Raw genomic sequence first — 6,000 nt, 5'->3', positions numbered from 1 at the left:
TCCAGGCAGTTCCATCGTTCATCAACTAACGCACATCTAAACTGAATGTTTAAGGGAGTCGTTTCAAATACTGTTCCAACGTAATCCTGCTTATGTTGCACGATGTTATACAGGGTGGGGTATTGTACGGCTAGGGGTGTCTCTCCTAACCACGTATCTTCCCGGAATCTTGTTGTCATCCCATTGCCGATCAAGAATTTTGCCCTATGAAAGAACAAGTCTTTCGTTCGCATGCGTCCCTTCCAGAATGGTGACTCAGTTGGTCTCACGGTGACCTAGGCGAGCTTTTTCGACTGTAAATACTTATTACATAAAAGTTGTGCCCACATACCTTCCGGTCCAGTCTCTAATCTGTACAGCCATTTGCTCATAAAACATTTACTCTTAATTTCCAAGTTCTCAATTCCAAGACCTCCCTAATCCTTGGGTCGGCAAAGAATATCCCATCGTGCAAGACGGTATTTCTTCTTGGCCTCATCCGACTGCCAGAAGAAATGAGATCTAAAGAAATCAAGTCTTTTCCGCACCCCTTTCGGCACCTCGAAGAAAGATAGTAGGAACATCAGCATACTATTAAGTACTGAGTTAATTAGCACTAGCCGACCTCCATACGACATTATCTAGCTCTTCCAGCAACTAAGCTTTTTTTTAATTCTATCTTTGATGCACTTCCATTTTTTATTTGATAGCTTACGGTGATGAATTGGTATGCCCAAATAACTGAAAGGCAAAGAACCTAATTCACATCCAAACAATTGTCTATAAGCGTCCTGTTCTTCTTTAGCCTTTCCAAAGAAGAAGAACTCGCTCTTGTGAAAGTTTATTTTTAATCCAGAGAATTGTTTGAAGAGACATAAGATGAGCTTCATATTGCGCGCTTTTGCAATGTCATGATCCATAAAGAGGATAGTGTTGTCAGCGTATTGTAAAATGGAGACTCCCCCATCAACCAGATGAGGGACTAGCCCTGCCTATAAGAATGGTCAACATATCAGCCACTATATTAAATAGGAGGGGAGACATTGAATCCACTTGTCTCAATCCCTTGTGTGTTTGAAATAGTGGCCAATGTCATCGTTAACCTTGATTCCGACACTACCCTTCTGGACTTGAGAACCCACTTGGTTCCACCAAGCCTCACTAAATCCTTTCATGTGCTTTGCCTGCTGAAGGAAAGGCCATTTAAATTTATCATATGCCTTCTCAAAATCCACTTTGAAGATAACCCCATCTAGCTTCTTCGAATGAATTTCATGCAGCGTTTCATGCAGGACGACAACCCCTTCAAGAATGTGTCATCCAGGCATGAAAGCTGTCTGGCTCGGTTGCACCAGCGAATGAGCAATCTGTGTCAATTGATTGGTGCCTACGTGAATATTTTGAAGCTCACGTTAAGAAGACATACTGGTCTGAATTGCTCGATCCGAACTGCCTCTTCCTTCTTTGGTAATAACGTAATCATGCCAAAGTTAAGATGAAAGAGTTCTAAATGGCCGTTAAAAAATTATGAAACATAGGCATAAGATCATTCTTAATAATATGCCAACACTTCTTATAGAATTCCGCTGGAAATCCGTCTGGTCCCGGTGCTTTATTAGGTTTATTTGTGAAATGGCATCCAAAACCTCTTTCTCAGTAAACGGTGCAGATAAAATATCATTCTCCTCGACCCGAAGCTGAGGTATATCTCCAATAATAGTTTCATTAAGGGACACCGTGCTCGCTTCCGGAGCCCTAAAAAGTTGTTTATACTAATTAGAGATATACGCTTTCAAATTCTAATGCCCCACAATTGTCCCTTCGTCCTTCTCTAGCTGTATTATTTTCTTCATCCTATGTTTGCCATTGGCAATCATATGAAAGAATTGTGTATTGTCATCCCCTTGGATAACCTTGAGAACCTTAGCACGCAATGCCCACTTCAGCTCCTCTTCTCTAAGAAGAGCTTGTAAGGCGTTGTTTGGCTTCGAATTTGGAGCTCTGCTCATCAACCGTAAGAAGGTTGACTTCTGCTTTTAAATCTAGAGCATCAATCAATTGGGTGAGTCGTTCTTTTTCTTGTCCATAAATCCCACTCTCGTTTCTGGACCAACCTCGTAAGAATTGTCTGAGATGTCTGATTTTATTTTTCCATCTCTCAACACTTGATCGTCCATTCACAGGCTTTGCCCATTCGCGTGTGATGATTTCCAAGAAGTTTTCTTTCTTGAACCATCCTAGTTCGAAAGAGAAAGCATTCTTGTTCGCAATATGAGTAGCTTCTCCCGAGTCCACTAGTAATGGTGTGTGGTCTGAGATCGTCCTCTTCATCGCATGCACCAACACTAATGGGTACTTTTGTTCCCATTCCACACTAGCGAGCACCCTATCGAACTTCTCATATGTTGGGTCGAGTAACGTGTTGGCCCATGTATATTATCTACCGGTGAGCTCAATTTCTCTCAAACTAAGACTCTCAATAATCATGTTGAACATTATAGACCAACAACCATCAAAGTTGTCATTGTTCTTTTCATCTCTCCTCCGAATTATGTTAAAATCTCCTCCGACTAAGATTGGCAGAGTCTCGTCCCCATAGATCCGCACCAAGTCAGCTAAAACATCTAGTTTGAGTTCGGGTTATGCTGCCCCATATACAGCGACAAGAGGCCATCAGAACCCATACAATTTCGATCTCACCTGAAACTTGACCGCCAAGTCCCCTCAGACCACATTAATTACCTCAAGTGTCTCACACTGCAACCCTAGCAAAATCCCACCGGATCTTCCTCTAGGAGGTAGGCAGTGCCAATAAAAATCAGTACCTCTAGATAGAGTTCCAAGGAACTGTGAGGTGAAATTATCATGCCCTGTTTCTACTAGAGCAATGAAATCTAATTTTTGCTCAATCGTTGTCTCCGCCAAAAACCTTATTTTAGCCAAGTCTTTAGACCTATGCTATTCCAAAAGATTCCTTTCATAGATCATCATGGAATTTTTTCTTCGTCTTAACCCTAGCACTTCTACGAACTACGGAAGTCGGATATATTTTCTGCTTCCAGGGTCTCTTGGGCTTCTCCCCATCACCCTGCGGGAGGGTATGATCGGCAGACTGCAAGACATTACCTTCTATCATTAAAGGTTCTACAATGTCCGCAATCCTCGGCCCCTCCTCATCTTCGGCATGCGCATTAGAAAAAAGATTATTGCTTATGTTTTCAAGAGCGGCAATTCCTAGATTTTTCATTTCCTCGTCATTCATAGGTCTGACTGCTGCTTGATTCCGGATAATTTCATAAGCCCTCTCCGCTTCTAAATCTAAAAGGTCATTTACGGATTTCGCAACCTCTTTCTCATTCGAACCCAAGGATATACCTAAGTCGTTTGCCTCATTAATAATTTCACGCTCAGTAAAATGCAAAATTGAACTACTCTTATTAAAAGAAGTACATGTAGTTTCCTCGACCTCTCGAAGCTTGGCCGCCCTCATGGCGTGCCCCATGGTTGTCCCTGGATCCGGATGCTGATACGCCTGCCAGCCATCACCAGATCCGAGATCCCACCAAAAACAATAAGCTCCTTAGTAGTCCTCTCCCGAGGCATCTGCTCCCCGCTCGCACGCCCATCCCTTGAAGACGGAGAGAGGTAGGGCACGGTCAAGAGGGGGGAGCCAGCCGTGGTAGCAACGGGAGAGCGAGATCGTGGAGCCACCTGCTCTACAGTCTCTCTCCCTTCCAAATAGTCAGCCGGGCGAGAGGTCGTCAGGGGAAGAGGGGGATGCGGGCCTCTTGCCCATGCGCCTGTCCAAACAGCTCTGAGCTGCCCCACGGTGAGAGGGATCTACGGGCCTCCTGCCCGCCCCCCTCCCGAAAGTGTCTTGGGACCTCCATGGGTGGGCTGGAAATGTGGGCCTCCTGCCCACGACCCCCCCCCCCCCCCCACACACACACAAGGGATCGGTGACACGATTCCCGACGCATCATCCGCCAGGTATGGCATCTGAGCGATCCTCCTCTCTCCGTCCGGGTTGGCGCCAGAAGTTGGGGGAGTTCCTACGATCACCCCCACTGCAGGTCTCGGAGACACTATCATCCTGGAGTCCGTCCCTAAAGGTGCAGGTATCGTCGGTGACACACTATCAGAAATCAACACCGGTCGTAACTTGAGTTCCACTAGATCGTCCGTCTCCACCCGGTTACTCCATAACCGACTAGGCGCAGATCACGCTCCAAAAGACCCAAAACGATGTGAGTGCATCGGAGTCGACGAATCAGACGACTGATACGTCTCCATAGTATCTATAAATTTTTATTGTTCCATGCCAATATTCTACAACTTTCATATACTTTTGGAAACTTTTTATACTATTTTTGGGACTAACATATTGTTCCAGTGCCTAGTGTCAGTTCCTGTTTGTTGCATGTTTTTTGTTTCGCAGAAACCCCATATCAAACGGAGTCCAAACGGAATAAAAACGGAAGGAGTTTTTTTTCTGGAATATTTATGATTTTCGGGAAGAAGAATCAACGCGAGACGATGCTCGAGTGGCCCACGAGGCAAGGGGGAGCGCCCCAGGGGGTGGGCGCGCCCCTGACCCTCGTGGCCACCCCGTAGGGCGGTTGGTGCCCTTATTTCACCGGAAGAAAGCCCATAGCTGGATATAAATCGTGTCCAAAGGACAACCCAATCGGAGTTACGGATCTCTAGGAATATAAAAAAAACGGTGAAAGGGCAGAATCAGGAACGCAGAAACAGAGAGAGACAGATCCAATCTCGGAGGGTCTCTCGCCCCTCCCACGCCATGGAGGCCATGCACCAGAGGGGAAAACCTTCTCCCATCTAGGGAGAAGGTTAAGGAAGAAGAAGAAGAAGAATGGGGGGGGGGGGCTCTGTCCCCCTCGCTTCTGGTGGCGCCGGAACGCCGCCGGGGGCCATCATCATCACCGCGATCTACACTAAACCTCCGTCATCTTTACCAACATCTCCATCACCTTCCCCCTTCTATATTCAGCGGTCCACTCTCCCACAACCCGCTGTACTCTCTACTTGAACATGGTGCTTTATGCTTCATATTATTATCCAATGATGTGTTGCCATCCTATGATGCCTGAGTAGATTTTCATTGTCCTATCGGTGATTGATGAATTGCTATGATTGGTTTAATTTGCTTGTGGTTATGTTGCTGTCCTATTGTGCTCTCCGTGTCGCGCAAGCGTGAGGGATTCCCATTGTAGGGTGTTGCAATACGTTCATGATTCGCTTATAGTGGGTTGCGTGAGTGACTGAAACACAAACCCGAGTAAGGGGATTGTTGCGTATGGGATAAAGGGGACTTGATACTTTAATGCTATGGTTGGGTTTTACCTTAATGAATCTTTAGTAGTTGCGGATGCTTGCTAGAGCTTCAATCGTAAGTGCATATGATCCAAGTAGAGAAAGTATGTTAGCTTATGCCTCTCCCTCAAATAGAATTGCCATAGTGATTACCGGTCTAGTAACATAGTCAATTGCTTAGGGGCAATTTCCCAACTCCTACCACCACTTTTCCACACTCGCTATATTTACTTTATTGCATCTTTGTCTAAACAACCCCTAGTTTTTATTATGTGTTCTTTATTATCTTGCAAACCTATCCTATCACACCTACAAAGTACTTCTAGTTTCATACTTGTTATAGGTAAAGCAAACGTCAAGCGTGCGTAGAGTCGTATTAGTGGCCGATAGGACTTGAGAGAGTATTTGTTCTACCTTTAGCTCCTCGTTGGGTTCGACACTCTTACTTATCGAAAGAGGCTACAACTACCCCGTATACTTGCGGGTTATCAACGCCATCTCCGCCTTCATCGCCGACCTCCGCTCGATGGCTGTCCGTCCGCCACCCCCGCCCCCGCCGCCCCCGCCGGAACCATACTAGGCGCTTTCTTCATCTGGCTTTTTCTGGTTTTTATTTCTGGGTTTGTTGAGCCGTGCCCTCAGCAAAACCTTTGTACCTTGTTGTGAGACTTGAGTGTGTGTGTGTGG

Source organism: Triticum aestivum, chromosome 1B (assembly GCF_018294505.1).
Source record: "Triticum aestivum cultivar Chinese Spring chromosome 1B, IWGSC CS RefSeq v2.1, whole genome shotgun sequence".
NCBI lineage: Eukaryota > Viridiplantae > Streptophyta > Magnoliopsida > Poales > Poaceae > Triticum > Triticum aestivum.
Note: the sequence above shows the minus strand (reverse complement) of the source record.